The sequence below is a fragment of the Rhagoletis zephyria genome, unplaced genomic scaffold, assembly GCF_001687245.7.
Source record: "Rhagoletis zephyria isolate East Lansing unplaced genomic scaffold, Rhagoletis_zephyria_1.1 Rzeph_scaffold_05482, whole genome shotgun sequence".
Lineage (NCBI taxonomy): Eukaryota > Metazoa > Arthropoda > Insecta > Diptera > Tephritidae > Rhagoletis > Rhagoletis zephyria.
The window spans coordinates 1-16,989 of record NW_016162565.1 but is presented as its reverse complement, the minus strand read 5'-3'; the positions used below and the strand labels follow the sequence as shown (position 1 = coordinate 16,989).

The 16,989-nt window shown below is 35.7% G+C and overlaps 1 long non-coding RNA gene across 1 annotated transcript in view; it reads left to right on the top strand.

Annotated features, from left to right (window-relative positions):
* LOC108372139 (uncharacterized) overlaps positions 1-11,759 on the top strand; it is a 28,053-nt gene extending 16,294 nt beyond the window's left edge. The window contains exons 3-4 of the long non-coding RNA XR_001848816.1: positions 6,766-6,771; positions 11,747-11,759. This is a non-coding gene — a long non-coding RNA (uncharacterized LOC108372139). The remainder of the gene's footprint in view (positions 1-6,765; positions 6,772-11,746) is intronic.
* The last annotated feature ends 5,230 nt before the right edge of the window (positions 11,760-16,989 follow it).

The following is a 16,989-nucleotide window of genomic DNA, read 5'->3' as shown; positions in this document are numbered from 1 at the left end:
GGTAGAAGTGCTTTTAGCGAAGCTGAAAGATAAAATAAGAGTAAAAAGTAGAAAAGAAGAAAAAGTATGTATACAGAACAGTGTTGGCATTTTTGGTACAATTGTACTTGTTTGATACAATTTCATTTACAATATACTTTCCTACTACGCAGTACTTTTTAGTACAATTTTGTAATCAATACTAAATATATATAGCTCTGAAAATTCACAGCAAGAAATTTTTTGTATTCTCTTTTGTTGTTTTGTTTTGAAAAATGGCTTGAACGAACCAGTATAATATAGCCTAGGCAAATTTTTAAAGAAACTTTTCGATACTAAGTTTTATTAAAACAAAATGTCGAAGTCAGCTTCATATAGAAACAAAGCCTTCGTTAGTTTTAAGAAGAGATTTTCTTAAATATAATACCTTTACGGCACTCACATATTGACAAGATTTTACTATTTATTTTATTATTCTTTAATTTTAATTATCTGTTTATAAAATATAATGTATTCTTTAAGAAAAACTGTATAAGCCCAAGATTAAATCTTTGCGAAACAGCCAAAAGACAACATACTTTCGTAAAAATTTCGAGCTTTATTATTATTCTTTAGTTTTTAGCCCATTCAATTTTAGTATAATAAAGTGCAAGTTTAAAGTAGCTGGGACATACCGTTGAACTTGGCAATTTTTTTTGTCGACGATGTCAGCTGTCAGAAAATTAGCAACACCTTCATCAATGAAATCTTAAAAAACTTAGTTATATTAAAATTTAATGGGCTAAAAAACCGCACACTCAAAATAAATCTAAGAAATCGAATTAAAAAGTTCGAAATTTTTACAAAAGTGTTGTTGGCTTTTTTTAATGTTGCACAAAGTTTGAACCTTGGATTTGTACGGCTTTTCTTAAAATATAAACAGTATTTAAAAAAAATAATTAAAATTGAATAATAATAAGATAAATGGTCAAATCTTGTCGCAAAGTTTTGATAAGCACTTGAAGTGCTATTAAAATGTAAAATTTTAGTACTGAATCCAAAGGAAAATGTCTCTTTTATCCATAAATAACAACTTAAATATGCTTTTTGTTAAGATGTATACCTGAAAATGTGTACATACATATTTGCGTTAAATGCAGTACATGTGCGCGTGGAATCAATTTGTAAAAGTGTAAAATACGTAAACGTATGTACATAAACAATAAAACTTTCTCATGAATACCATAAAATCATTGGTCTTGAAGGGAATATACTAAGAAAATATATGAGCAAATTAAAAAGTATGTACAATTTATAGCCGAAAAGTACATTTTTTGTATAGATTTCGTACTGAAGGAACAATTTTATTTTCCAACACTGATACAGAATGTAAACAAACACAGGGTTGCAAGGAAAAAAAGTTGAACGAGCTCAAAGTTGGCTGGCGACCAACTTTGTTGAAAGCGGTTAGTTGAAAGGCCGTTCGGACGAGGCGATTTTTGCTTTCAACTAAAAGTTGCCTGTAAAATCGCCTCGTGCGAATGCCCTATTATTTGCCGCTCTCAGTTGTCAACTCTACGATGACAAAATTAATCTCACGAATTCTACTGCAATCGGCGCAATCTTGTATTCTATCATTCTTGAGTTAAATGTCCGCAATATGCATATACAAATAAACATATTGCACAAAAGCTTATATGTACTTCTATTTCACAGCAAAGCTACACTTTTTCCTAAAGTTCAAAGAAGCAACACGGTGCCACTGCTAAGGGAGCGGTGCGAGAGAGACAACTGTCAGTTTATCGAACCTTGTATTATTGAATTATGCCTACTGACGAGGTTATATGCAAATTTATTTTTATTCAAGATTTCAAACACAACAACCATTAGTTTTATTTACAGTGTTTGAGAATAAGAAATATTAGCATAGTAAATATAAATACAGATAATATTATGAAGATAGTTAGGAAGGGATGATGAGATTGCAAGGGTGATAACTTTATGAAATAAGATATAGAAATATGGAAATATGACAGATTTTGAAATTTATTAAGCAAAGTAACACAATAGTTCTCTTTTGAAATGCAATATGCCCTTGATACTTCTGATCTCCACAGGTAAGATGTTCCAAAGGCGGACTGTGGAAACAAAAAATTGACGCTCAGATATGCGTGAGCTGAATTTCATCTGCAGTATTTGTGTGGAGCGCACTGATCGTGTAAGTTTTAATCGTTCATTGAGAATTATGGGTTTCTTATTTACCAAGATCCTATGTAGGAGTGTTAAGCACATAAACTTTAGCAAATCATCTAATGAAATAGTACATACCTTCAAAGCATATTCGGAAATGTGTTCAAAACGGTTGATGTCGTAAATATAACGTGCAATATTATTGTACACAACATTAAGTTTTTTTTTACAAACACTGTCACAATTTGCATAGAGTTCGCAACCATAGAGCAAAGTTGGAATCAAATAAGACTTTGCTATTAACAATCTTATCTTAACAGGTGTGAAGTGTTGAGTTGTCCATAGTACTCTTAACATTCCATATACTTTGCCTATTGTTGTAAAAATATGATTGTTCCACGTCAGTGTTCTATTGAATATAACACCAAGGTTTTTGACGGTGTCAACAGATGTAATCACAGAGTTGTTTAGAGTTACTTTAGGGTAGTGGTCAAGGTCAAAAGTTTTCTTGTATGTAGCAATGCACTGCGATTTTCTGGGGTTCAAGACTAATCCATTATCATTAGCCCATTCATTTACGAGACACAAATCAGCGTTCAGATTACATTTGCAGTTTTTAGTGGCGGCGAATGGACTACTGAGATAGATTTGAACGTCATCTGCATATATATGTACGTTGCTGTGTTTAAGAACATTGGGTAGGTCGTTGATATATAACACGAACAATAAAGGTCCAAGTATAGATCCTTGCGGAAAACATTTGGTTACAGGCAGTAGGTTAGACTTGGAACTATCCACACTTACCGCCTGGGATCTCTCAAGGAGGTATGATTTAATTAGATCGATAGCTGGGTTAGAAAAGTTAAACAGGTTCCCAAGTTTCAAACAAAGTAATGTATGGTCGACAGAGTCAAATGCCTTCGAGTGGTCTAAAAGAGTAAGAAAGGTAACATGATCATTATCTATGTTCTGTCTTATATCGTCCGAGACGTTTAATAGTGCAGTGATACAGCTTCTGTTGGTTCTGAATCCAGATTAGTACGGACTAATCAAGCAGTTTCTATTTACGAACGAGTTTATTTGCCGATGTATTATACGTTCAAGAACCTTAGAAAGAAATGGCAGAATAGCAATGGGTCTAAAATCACCATTTGGTTTTTGAATAGGAACAATTTTAGCCTCTTTCCAGCATTTTGGAAAGACCGCCGTGGTTAAAACTGTGTTGAAAGCGTAAGTAAGGTATGGTAGAATTTTTGGCAGCAGGCACTTGACAAACTTCGGATGAAGGCCATCAAGGCCAACGGCGTTTGATTTTATTGAGAGTATAGATTGGACAACCTCATAATCATCAGCACACTGAAAACCAAACCCAGAAAAGGAAAATTTAGAACTCGTAATATAGCGAGAATAACTTACATTATTCTGAGTAGAGGACAGATTAACAAACTCTCGGTTTAACTCATCAACGTTTATGTATTCAGGTGTGATAGTACTCTTCTTACTAACTCCTATATTACGAATCTGCTTCCAAGTCTGCTGTGAGCCAATAGCTGTACTGAATAGGTGCTCATAATATTTCCGTTTTTGACATTTAATAGCTTTGGTAACGTCCCTTCTAAAAGTATTATAGTCAGTGAAGGCACTTTCTGACTTTGCCTTCTTCCAAACCGAGTACGCTCTGTTGCGTTTTTCTATAAATTTCTGTATATTGTTGTCAAACCATGGACGCCTTTTAAATCTAGTAGGCTTCGTTACAAGCGGAACAAATTGGTCAAAGAGGGTTCTAACATTGTTCTAAATAAAATTGATCTGATCATCAGCAGAAGTCAGACAATAGATAAACCTCCAGTTAATAGCATTAACGGCTGCATCGAGTTAGTCATAGTGAATATGGTTGAAATCACGATACGAATAAGACGTGAAGTTGCTGACAAAATGAAAGTCGTATGTTAAGAATATCAAGTCATGCTTGGAGAAGTTAGGAACTGAAAGCTGATCATATAAAAGCACTTTAGACGTATCGTTTACCAGGAAAATATCCAAAAGAGTACTAGAAGTACACGTAAAGTGAGTCGGTTCGGCGTTGTTTACAAAGGAAATACCCAAATTTTTTATAAGAAGTGGAAATTTTATATCACTGAGTATGTCGCAATTAAAGTCCCCTATCAAAATAATTTTGTTATAGCCGATCGATATTTTTTCTAGGAAATCCACAAATTGCATGTAATCAATGTGTTTGCTGGGTCTGTATACACAGCCAACGAGCAGTTTGTCAAATTTTGTAAATATTTCCACAAAAATATACTCAATCAAGCTTGGAGACGAAGACACCCAAACAAGTTTGCATGAAATACCGCTTTTGACATAAATAGCTACTCCACCACCGCGCCCGATTCTATCTACCCGATATAACTTATACCCTTTTACAAAAAATAATTGATCACTGCACCCAGCAGAGAACCAAGTCTCCGACACACATATTACATCTAAATCAGAATTCTCAAAAAGGAATCTGAACTCGTCAATTTTTTTGAATAAACTTTGCGCATTAATGTGGCAGATTTTAAGACCTTGCTTTTGCTTAGTCAAGACACGAATCATGCTGTGTGAGTTGTCCCTAGAACATACGTAGCTATCACGATTCAGAGGCATCAAAACAAATAAGCCGACATTGCATTACAAAGAAATCTATGTGCGTACGTAAAATGCAATAAACAAATATATAAATATAAATACAAAATCTGTCAAAAGTACGGAAGATTATTGAGAGTGTAAGTAAAGAAAGATGGGAGCAAAGGAATAGGCGATTAAGAATACTATTACACATTCGCTTAAAGTATAAATTAGCACACATTTTAAAGTTCATACATTTGTCAAAGATCTGTGCCACCGTGATCACGTTTTTCTGCTATATTGAGCAATATAGATATATTTTAACTTAACATTTTATTAAAAAAAAATACCTTTAGAACCCTCTTTTCCTTGCCAGCGTCCATTTTTGTTTACTTTTACATTTGCCATTTCTCCTCTTCTTCGCAAAAACAATCGATAAAACTAGGATGGACACCGAAAAGTTATCGGTTAAATCTGAGATTATTTTATAATTACAGATTAACAAGGGAGGAATTTTATATGGCTAATCTCTTTTTCTAATTACAGATTAGGAAGTTAAGCTCGAAAATGAAGATAATCTACTTATATGTGAACCTAGTATTAAACGCTAATCTCACTCTACTTGTAGTTGGTAGTCGATACTTTTGTTTACTCGTGTTGATTGCTACTATTTTCTGGACATCGTCTATGCTGGATACTTTCGTTGCTTTGCATTTGGGGTTCACCCGAACATATATTTGGCTACGCATTGAAAACACAGAAGAAATTTGATTCTGCCTTTTAAGCTGCATCGCGAACTGCATAACTTCTCGGCTGTGCTTAGTGAGGCTCTCATAAATGCCCACTCTCCCGTCTAAGTTATGACCAAAGTCTTTTAAATTAAGTGATCTTTTTGCTGACTTGCGAAAACGGGCAACCGCACCAAGCAAGAGTGAGCGGTCATTCGCTGACCCCATCTTTATTATGATCGCTGCCGTTTTGCTGTTGTCTTTGCTTGGTATGCGAAAAGCAGCACGTACTGGTGGAGCATCAATGTGAACTACACGACACAGCTTAGAGAATGTCTCTTTCAAGTTCACTTCACTTGCTTGCGGAACGCCTCTTATAACAACATTAGCCGAGATAAGAGTTTTTTGGCAGTCATCCAAATGCGCACGCAGTGTTAGCACATCAGAATTCAGCTGCTGTATCAGTGCATTCTCAGATTGATCATGCAGCTGAGTTTTTATCGCTTGCACATCGGCGCGTAGTTGTTGGATTTGTGCACACTCAAGCTCAGCTTTCGTAACTCGGGCTTCAATGTTTTTTACAGACAGCTTTAGGTTAGCGAAATCAGCCGTCAACTCACTGAATCGCTGCATAACGCGCTCCTCTGACTTTTGCATGCATGCAGATAGCTCTTCAATTATGCTCTCTTTTTGCATGTCCAATTTCGCTTCAATTTGTGTTATCCAGTTATTTGACGATGGGCTCCCGCTTCTTTGTTGTTTAGTCGGTTGAGCAGTAGATTGGTTTGGAGAGGCAACAGCTTGGCGCGCTGATTTTGTTCTTGTAACCACATTCGTATACATTTCGCGAAATAGGAAAAATTTGATTTGTTTATTTATTAATTAATAAATAAATAAATAAAGGTGATGCAGGAACTTAACACTGACAGAACCCGGAACGATAGTTTGTTGGATGGTAACTTGTTTAAAGTTATTTAAACGGTGGCAAACGCAAAGAAACCGATTAATAAAGCAGCAATGATTTGAACACGTCTACTCTGAATGCATTTGTTGTAGAAAGTGGGATTAATTCTACTAGACTTTTTATAGCATCTTTAATTGGTGCTCGTATATACATATGTATGTACTAGAGATGGGCAAAACACGTGATTTTTTACGTGGCACGTCGTGTCACGTTTTTTCTCGCGAGAGCGTGAGCGGTTTTGAGAGAAATATCACTTACTTCCGTGATCGTGCGTGACTGAAATTTTTTCTGGCGTGAGCGTGTGTGAGTTAGTTTTCCGTTAATCACGTAATTTTTACATTTCGAGCCCTAACCGCCAAAAAGATGTAAGTGACATTATTTTTTTTCAAAACTTTCTTATTGATGCAGAAAGGTTCCTAGAGCATTAGAATTAAAATTTTAAAAAATGTCGCTTACATCTTTTTGGCGTCAGGGCTTGATATGCATGTATGTCCATTAAGGTGGTCCAAAAATGCATCTGCCAAAAGTAAAGTTGGAATTTTAATGCCGCCACTCCCTAGGATTGTTCTGTACCAAATAAATATTCACCACCATACACCATCTACGAAAAGTTGTTTTTCCCATATAAACCGCATGGAAAATTATGAGCGCTTTAAGCACTCCCTAAATATTTTTTTAATTTTTAAATAAAAAGTTGGGGTATATTTTTTGGTATAGAACAATCCTAGGAGGTGGCGGCATTAAAATTCCGACTTTACTGTTTTTGGACCACTTAAATGAACATATGTATGTGTATTTTCATCCAAAATAAAATCGTAAACTACTGCTCAAGGCGAATTTATACAAGATGGTGTTACTGGCGAATTTAGTTTTGCGCCGCGGTACTTCCTAATGTCAAAATGATGTGTTTGTTGTAAACAAGGCGAATTAACATTGACATTAAGACATTAAGGGCCGGTTACTCAATGTCTGGTTAACACTAATCTCCGGTAAAACATCGTTATCGACGTTACCGACTCCATGTTATATGCATGGAGCCAAACACGTCGATAATGATGTTTAAACGGAGATTAGTGTTAACCACATATTGAGTAAACGGCCCTAAAGGCCGTTTGCACCATGTCTAGTTAACGCTAACTGGAGGTACATCCTTCAGTTAAGCACGTTAACTGCTTCATCGATCACATGTTATATGATGGGTGTCGATAACGTCGATAAAGATGTTTAACTGGGAGTTAGAATTAACTAGACATGGTGCAAACGGCCCTAAGAAGTACCGCGGCGAAAATCTAAATTCGCCAGTAACACCACCTTGTATAAATTCGCCTTGCTACTGCTGTTTAACTTATTTACTGCATTCACTTTTGATTCAAAGGTACAACAGATGAATCAGCAGAAACAGTTTTTGGAGACATTAATATGGAAATACAGATTTATTAAAAAAAAAATTAGAAAACAAAAGTTGTGGCGATGATTTGAAATTTTGGGAGTAAGCTAAATATTTTCCACTTCTTAGAAGCCTTTCAAATTTTAAACATACCAGCTAGCTCAACAACTATTGAAAGAGTTTTTTCTGTGTCAGTCAGAATTTTAGAAGAATGACGAACAGTATTGCTTGGTGAAAACCTCGACAAAATATTATTTTTAAACAAAAATGTCATTTTAAAATTACAGTGAATGAATATTGATGTGAATTCTTTTCTATGAAATTTGTAAAAGGAAATTAAAAGTGCGTTCATACCAGGCAAGGTGCTTGGCCAAGCTTTTGTAACAATACTCGTGCGATAAAGCCTATTTGTATGAAATGCCGTTTATACAAGTAATTTTTAGCGATAAATCGATACCATCAAGGTATTACTCAAATCAGTACTTGTACTTGTATCAAACAAGGTATCGATACCTACTCAGTATCGGAAAGGTATCGAGTACTTGTACATAGACTACGATTTTGCATATTTTTCAAAGTAATTGTATTGTTTCTTTTTTTCACAAAAATATGCATTTTTACTAGATTATTTATTTTTTAATAATTTTTCAGCCAAATTTTAAGACAACAATTAGTTTTAGTATTTGATTTCAAAAAACAAAAGAATACATTTTTACGAGATTAATAGATAAAGTTTTTTCATATAAAATTAGTTTAACAAAATAACTCCTTTTTTGTTATATTTCCCAAAAACATCAACTTTTCCAAGTGTTTTCCTGAAAGGCGGTTTCGAGATTTTAATATATTTGTATGTGTTTTTGAGAAAAGGGACAAGGGACAGATGACCCAACAACCGTTATGTATAGACGCAGCGTTGCCATTGAGAATTTTCAGAAAGTCGAAAAAAGGAGTTCATTGATGATTTGCTTTTCTTTACTAGTAAAAGAATAAATTTATGAATTTAAAAAGCAAATAGTGGGACAAGCTTTTCACAAAACAAGGTTGTAAACATACATATAAATCGGGAAGAGTTACATTTGCCTTAGAAGTTTTAAGTGATGCATTTTTTCATACACATTAGGTCAAATGATTTATTTGGCTGTTCGAAAGTCCAATTTCGTAAGGGCACTTTTACATTATTTTTTGTTGCCATTCTGTAGGGAATATGCTAAAATAACATAAACTTCACTTTGTTTTTGTAAAACAAAAAAACCCTTTAGACAACAATAAACCAAAGTTACACTTTCAAAACGTTATTGACACGTTGTTTGCGCAACCGGTTTATTTTGTAAGTTTCAAGTGCATTTTTTTGTAAACTTCGAACAATTAAAGGAATATTTTAAATGGTATGAGGTGGGTTTTGTCGAAGGCTGAGGTAAGCTCAGCCGACCTAGGGTACAATGGAGGTCGCACTAACCCCCACCAAATAAAACACAGTAGTTAGCACAGTATAGACAGTAACCAACCTTTTTGGGTTGTTGTTGTAGTAATCGTTGTTGTTGTAGTTATATTCACTCCTGAGGAAGGCACGGGGTTGTGTGCTGCTATTTAATGGCCTTCCTCAGACTTTTTCTTAGATTTCAGGGTTGTGTGCTATATTATTATTAGATAAATAAATTTAAGTATTTGTCAAATCGTGATTTTATTAAAAGAAAATTATAAATGGTGTTGAAAAACCAAACAAACGCTCTTGCGAAAGCTATATTTTTGTGTATTGTTAAAATTTATACATGGCGTACTTATTCTTTTGTGGACTTTATGTTACTTGAGAATTTAGACAACGTGCGAGCTGGCAGGTTCTGTTATCAATATAATTAACACAAGCTTTTCCGAGTGGTTGCCTTTCAATAAAAAGAATAAACAAATATTCGCAAATAAATTGGATTTATTTTATAACTGACAGCTAACCTACGCTTTTTGTTCTTTTCTCCATTTTAATTTTGACTCCTTATTACCGCCAACAACTTTATGTGTATACATATTTACAAGCTGTCAAAATTTTGCGTAGTCCCACGAGCTAGGTAAAAACTATGGCATTCGTATTCACAACGAGAAATCTCAAAATTTTTGTTTGGTCTTTCCAAATTTTCTCTTTTTAATCAGTTGGCAAAGGCCCTCAGTGGCAGCGCTCCGAGCGTTGAGATAGTAACTTCATGTCAATTAGTAGAAAAGTTCCATGTTGAAAAAACTTTTTATTATGGCGAGAAAATTTTTCATTTCTGCTGTGCCAATTCGTAACTTTTTACTGCTGGAAATTTTTGACAGTTGCTTTGGTTCAGAAGAAGTTGAGCAATTAAAGTCAGAAATTATACAAAAAAGACTTGTCTTTACTGACATTTATTCTTCTAGAACTAAAAGCCATGCATTTATTAGACGCCTTAGTAATAAAATTAGAACAAAAAAATTCTTCCAAACCATCAGGCCGGGTTGAAAATTTTCATTCACCTCATAGTTAACAAAAATTTACAATCCGTAGTACTTTTCTATCAATTCTCAAATGCGTTTAATTTAAATCGTTTAGAAAATGCGTCATTTATGTATACCATTTTATGTGGAATTATTCAATAAATTTCGTTTTACACTATACTTTTTGAAACTATTTGGAGTTAATTATTTTTTGTTTCTAAAAAGCAACCCTGCGTGCTTGGAAGGCGTGTGTACCAATAATTTCATCCCTAGCATATTCATCCCCGAGGAAGGCAGTCGCCAAATTCACCGAAGGTTGTTTACTGGTTATATTGTGGTAGTTAGTGTAATACGGAGAACACACTCACACACACGAGGCGAGATATGGCCAGAGCGCCCACAACCTTTCGTCCAAGAAGTGAAAGAGAGGGAGAGTAACAGCGGCTATGGGCCGGTAACGGTGAGAATAACAACGGCTACGAGTCGGTAGGTCTGCGTTCAAACACGGAAACTCGAGTTTCTTATTATCGGCGATTTCTCTTTTGGTGTTGCCCTTTGCATTCACACACAGAAACTCGTTTATACGCAATTGTTGTTGTCAGCTGTGAATCGCCAACTTGAATTACACAGACGAACGAGAGCACAAAGCGTGTTTCCCGAGTACGGTCGACTCGGTACCCGTCCCCTTTCCTCGTCGCTCTCTCCCCTACAAGCTTCGAGTTTCCGCAACAAAAGTTTTCGTGTCTGAACGTCAAGTAGTGGTGAGAATAACAATGGCTATGGATCGGTAAGGGTGAGAGTGGCAGCACTCGGTGACGACGGTGAGCGCAACGGCAATGCGAACGACGGTGGTACTCGGTGATGCCGGTGAGCGTAGCGGCAATGAAAGCGACGGTGATAGCGGTCCTGGCCTGCGACGAGTGGCAGCTTTGGCTCCGGGGGCGGTAACGATGGGGCGGTCCCAATACCGAAGGTGGCGGTAGCGGCCCTAGCTTGTGGGGATGGAGGGAGCAGCGCTCCTGGATTCCGGATATTTATCGGAGGCGGCTGGCTGGGAGCATAGTGATGGGTTGGCCTAGGGGCGGTAGTGGCGGCCGAACTGGTGATGACTTACTGTGATAGTAGCGCACAGTGGTTCGGATAGCAGATCTAGCTGGACGAAAGTCAAAATTTTTTTTGTTTTTAAAATACTTAATGGTACTTGGAATACATTCCTGACAATACATTCAAATAGAAATTGCATTTATTAAAGCATTAACATATGAAAACAAACAAAAAAAGGTAAGTCAACGCCGCCTATTTGAGAACTCTATTTTAAAAGCTGAAATTTAACTTAAAAGATTGCTAATTGCACTCACAAATATTTGCATAATTGCAAATTGACTTTATAAACAAAAAATTACACTTATTCCGCTATAGTTTCAGAGGTCATAACGCAATTTATGTCCACATTGGTATAAGCCAATTTATTCTGAAAAATCGTCGTTTTGATTAATTAAAAAAATAAATTAAAGAGTAGGAAAAGTAAAGGCCGCCGAAGGCCGTTATAAAACCACTTGCATATTATTCTTTACACCTTCGCAAATGCAGAGGGTAAGTTCGATAACCAAGTCTAACCAATTGGCTTAGATATTTACATTTTAGTGACAGTATGTCAAATCTCAAAATTCAAAAGTAATTATTAACAGGAATGTATCTGAATATAAATATAAGATCAGTGGCGGATGCACGGGGAAGAGGGGGAGGGGTTGTGTGTTAAAACAGAAAAATACTTGGAGTTATAAAACCTTTGGTTATGAAAGAGTTAAAAAAATAGTACCCAGTTACATAGAAATCTACCAATTTTTTTAAATTTTCGTCCGTCATATTGGATCCGGAATTTTGAATTTTTGGTAAATGACTTTAGATATGTAATCAGCGACCCAGAAAACGCCCAGATACCCAGTTTCATAGGAATCTACCGATTTTTTTAAATTTTCGTCCGCCATATTGGATCCGCCATTTTGAATTTTTGATAAGTGACTTCAGATTCGTAATCAGCGACTCAAAAATCCCCTAGGTAAGAAGTGGTGTAAAGATCCATCAACGAGTATTTGTTTAAATAGTTTCGTCCAGCTAGATTTGCGATCCGAACCACTGTGTAGCGGCGGCCTCTCGTGAGGGTGACTCGTAGCGGCCTGTAGTGAGGAGAATACGTAGACTGATTAGTGGGCCCTAAGCACACACCTGTGTCGCCCCTCGTGGTTGCACACTAACGATGTAGGTGCAGAACGGTTGGCGGCACGGGTGAGTGCGATCTTCCATGACGGCCTTGGGATCTGTACGAGGGGAGTACATCGCATTGCATATAGCAACGACAACGTCTACAAAGTGTGACGATACAGTCCCCTCGGCCATGTGGCGTTTTGCGTAAAGGCGCTGGCCCAATGCAGGCTTGCTTTGCACACCTTACTTACTTTAATTTGCTTTGATTTACTTCAAAAACTCGTTTGGCCAAATGACGGCTTGGAACGCTGTCAAAGCTGTCACTGTGCAGCAGTGATCGGACTTCTACCACATTGTGGTAGATCTACCACTTTTTTGAGCATCTACCACATCTACCACACAAGGTCTGAAATCTACCACATATTCGCGTTTTTGAGTAGTTTTATTTTTGGTCGACATAATTTTCTTAATTTTAAGAGCAAAAATTGTCCAACACTAAAAACTATATGGTAACAAGAATGATATAATACAAGATTCTGCATACCCGGCGGCGATGAAATTTCTCAAGTAAAAGTAAACAAAGCCGAATGGGAGGTTAAAATAAACTGTAAAATAGTAAATTTTCTCAATAATAAATTTTTCGACAGGAAACGTGGTGTTATTGTGTTAAATTGCAAAATTTATGATTTTTAAAAAGAATTAATAGCGAAAATGATGAAAAACGGCGAGTTTGTGAAAGATTGTCAAAATCGGTAAATCCCAAGTAGCGGTTTTTGGAACGTGCCACATTTGTTCGCTACATCGTGATGTGATAAAAAGAAAAGCTGGCAGCACTCCGGAAGGTTGCAGAAATCTCTTGAAATATGTTCGAAAAATATATTGATATGGAAAAAACTGCTTTACACAGAACTTCAAAATTAAAATTTTTTAGAGTCTAATTAAAAAGTTTGCAATTTAGGTAAACCCCTTCTTTTTAATTTTTGTAGAAATTTTGATCCAAAACCTGAGATCTACCACATTTTTTTAAATCTACCACATTTTTTCCAGATTCTACCACATAGAATTTTTTTCAAGTCCGATCACTGCTGTGTAGTCAAAAAGTCAAGGTCTGTTTCCTTACACTAAGAATAATTTTGTCATCCAATTCCAGAAAATTAAAAAACAGAAATACAGAACAATCTTTTCAAATTTATTTTTAAATGAGTGTTAATTAATTTTTGCATTTCAAAGGAATGATAATAATTATACATACATATATAACTATATGTACATTTATTAGAAACAAAAAATTAAACAAAAATCGATTTTTCAAGAGACGACTTACCAGTAGTTTGACATCATAAATATCGCTAGCTTTGTGTGAAAAGTTGATAAGTCTGTAATGAAGCCTCAAATTTTGACATAGAAAGTAAGAGAAATTAAGGACACGCGGTACTTGTTTTATTTTTTCTCGTTTATATTCAATGGAAGATAAATTTTATAAGTCCGAATATGCAATAAGGCCAAAATAATACGAAATTTTTTAACAGAGATCGCATCCTTCTGATTTGTATGGAGTTTTGCTTTGCTTTAAACACGCAAAATGTTGTATTCAAAGTTCCTGTAAAATTAGTAAAAATGGACTTAGCAACTTTTCACTTTGAGCCCGCGACATGTTAAATATAAATATGATATAGATTACTTTTTATTAAAATTTGAATTACTAATATTATACATATATATTTTTTTTAATTACGTAAGAAAATTTTTGTACATAAAAAAGTGCAGCAGTTTGTTTGAATTGATTTAGAACGGGAACATATCTTTTTGTCAAAAGCCTACGAAATGCTTTCAAATAAAACATTTGCCTATTTGAAACTTTGAGGCGTTTAAAGCAAGTGTAGGGACACGAATTTCGATACGATACGATACCATATCGATACTTTTGGCATACGATACCGATATTTTCTACTCGATAGTTTTAAAACGATATTTTTTGGAATCGAGTACCAGAACCCTAGTATCGTATCGAATGTCATAAACTCACATTCCAACACTGAGGGAAATAAATTTTAGAATTAAAAAAAAAAACTTGCTAAATTGAAAAAATACGCATATGAAAGAGCACCAACCCAACTCGTTTTAAATTTGAGTATATACGTTATAAAGTATGGGGTTGGGAAGTGCACAGATACTTTTTCGTAATTAAGAAGAGAAAAAATTAAGTTTATGTTCCGTCTGATGGGAATTGAACCCGGACCCTCTTGGCCGCAACTAATTGTATCAAGCGTCTTTGCACACTCAGCTACAGCCATACATGTAAAGGTATTATGTCATACCATGTATGTGTGTATGTGTTGTCACCGCTGTGCATGCTTCTCTGCAAGGAAAGCTACTAGTTTTGAACTAGAATTCTACCAGTTTGCGTTTGCACAACTAGTTCACGTTCTATCCCTTTTCAATGCTAGCGACNTCTGCAAGGAAAGCTACTAGTTGTGAACTAGAATTCTACCAGTTTGCGTTTGCACAACTAGTTCACGTTCTATCCCTTTTCAATGCTAGCGACTGGTATTTTTAACATTGCGATGTCCTACGAGATGTCAATTGTCAGGCTATGCATCAGCATCTACTAGTAGAAATACTAGTAGCATCATACCAGTTGATGATATAGTCTGCCAATTCATCCTCTATGAAAAGCATTAGTATGCCTTTTTGCTCGCGGCACTCCAACAGTCGCAATGGCCGATAGAGCAAAGCACTCGCGTGGTATACCTGAGGTACCAGGTTCAAGCCCTGGTGCAGGGAAACATTTTTTTTTATAATATTTCTTTTATTTATATTTTGTATTTAGGGTTTTTTTTTTGTTATTCTTACATTTAATAAAAAAAAATATTTTTTTTTTATCTATTTTTTATGGCACAAGTATTTCTTCCCATATATTTGCTTCTTTTTTTTGTAATGCAACTAGATTTTTAAATTTGTTATTTATATTTAAATTGAAATAATTATTCCTACTTGCATTGATCTAACTTTAAAAATCTTAACCACCTCCAAGCGGCCTCGAACCTGCGATCCTAGAACCAGAACCAGTAGTCTTCACGTGACGCCACAGCCGACATTTGTAAGAAAAGCAATTAATTGCGTTTTATTTTAGGCTTTGGCAATTCAAAGGCAGATGTCGCTGAACGCTTAAGTTCTTCGAAAATGTCGAACTGGTAGGCACATACTAGTTTATGAACTAGTATTTTTTCTAACTGGTTTGGGTTTTCACTGCAGGGTTTGTATACATGTACCTTCGTAATTACATATGAAAAAGCATCCGAGACGTGCAAAACGCCATCCGTGTAGTGAAAAATGCTTCATTTTAGTACGGGAGTATTTGAATTGAATATTTCCATTATATGTACGTAGTGTATGTATAATGGAAAAATCCATTTGGTTAAGACTTGATTTAAATACGAACATTTTTAAACGGTAATTAATGTTTAAGTCAACACAAAGGGGGTGCCTACAGTTTTATGTCGACTCTGAACGGCGATTGTATTTTTTGGGAAGCTGTTTTTCATTTTCAAGCGTTGCGCACTTCTAACCTGNTGGGAAGCTGTTTTTCATTTTCAAGCGTTGCGCACTTCTAACCTGGGGTGTAGCGGCCTATATGCGAAACCTATATTCAGATAAATTTTTTGGATTTTGGTATCGATATTTGGAATATCGAGTCTTTTTATTCCGATATTAATGGGTACCCGATATTTTTAAAGCGATACTTTAAATGAGTACCATATCGATACTTTCGGTTCGATATCGTGTCCTAAGCAAGTGAAGCAAAGCTGCCATTTGACCACCCTTCATACATACGTTTTAGTATATTCCAAATAACTGTCAAAAGTTCAAAGCTAAGCAAGCAAAGCAAGCCTGCATTGGGGCCAGCGCCTTAAGCGATACGCTCTGAACACATCGAAAACGATGCCACCACACGACACGACATTAAGTTTTTATCTACATTATCTAAACGCTTTGTCGACGGCGCCGTGATTTTTTAGAACGCAGCAGCGACATCAGCTATTATTTGACATTTACTTTTTATTACAGAAACTTGGGAAACCTTACGTTGCGAATTTGTGTTTAAACGTTTAAAAAAAATTTTAAAATATTTAAAAATGAGCCATTCAGCCCAGTTAGTAAATTTTGTGGCTTCAATAACAAAAATGACGCGCATCGTCCAATTGGTTTACAAAGCGTACGAGCGTTTTCATAAAGCAAGTAAGAGGAGGTGGTGGGGTGGCCCAGTAAATTTGACTCGGGAGAAGGAGGATTTTTATTTGACATGCGTCCAACAACTTAAATCGAAAGATGAGGAGCATTTCTATAAATCAATCAGAATGAGCGTTGCTAATTTCGATTTGTTGTTGTCGTTGCTAAAAGAGAGGTTGCAACGATTCTCGAATGGCATGCCATAGGGGAAAATTATAGTTTGGCATCCCCCGCGTACAAAAAAAAGGTGGTTATGGGGGGTGGGGGGG